We start from the raw sequence: 532 nt of genomic DNA, 5'->3' as shown, positions 1-532 counted from the left end.
TCACCAGTAGAACAGGTTTCCCTCTGCATTTTTGACCCATGCCACCCATCGTGGTGGAAAAGCCGGATTTAAGCACAGTCTTAAAGTGTTGTCCATCTTGGGCCGATGTGGTGAGACACTGAACCTTAGAACAGGGTTTTACAAACTGCAGGCTGAAACTTTTTAGAGAGACATGAAAGCAATTTAGTGGATTGCACACAATAGGGATTTTTTTTTTTTTTTTTGAGAGGGGCTTTCTGGCAAAAACCGGAAAGCCTGCTAGACAAATTCTAAAAGAGCTGTAACACTTCTTCTGTATGAAATTTTATCCCTTTAGTATTAAGGCAAGCTTTTCCTAAAAGCAAAACCACTGTTTCTGTAGGTAATGGCTTACAAACTCCTGCTGGTATTTTCTTGTGGAGGCTCTCCAGGTAAAATATTTGCTTTTTGAGTGCTACACAAATTTGCTGCTGCACTTTTATTGGTAGCAGGGGACAAACATTGTACAGAGATAAGAGAGTAACTTGAGCAGGATAGGCCCCGGGTTGGAATC

The 532-nt window shown here is 41.4% G+C and overlaps 1 non-coding gene across 1 annotated transcript; it reads right to left on the bottom strand.

The window, feature by feature from the left end:
* Positions 1–227: 227 nt before the first annotated feature.
* Positions 228–289, bottom strand: LOC119469996. The gene has a single exon (XR_005198868.1). It is a non-coding gene; the product is annotated as a U7 small nuclear RNA (small nuclear RNA).
* Between the last annotated feature and the right edge of the window lie 243 nt (positions 290–532).

The sequence above is a fragment of the Cebus imitator genome, unplaced genomic scaffold (genome assembly GCF_001604975.1).
Source record: "Cebus imitator isolate Cc_AM_T3 unplaced genomic scaffold, Cebus_imitator-1.0 Scaffold2348, whole genome shotgun sequence".
Lineage (NCBI taxonomy): Eukaryota > Metazoa > Chordata > Mammalia > Primates > Cebidae > Cebus > Cebus imitator.
Note: the sequence above shows the minus strand (reverse complement) of the source record. Positions and strands in the feature narration are given on the sequence as shown.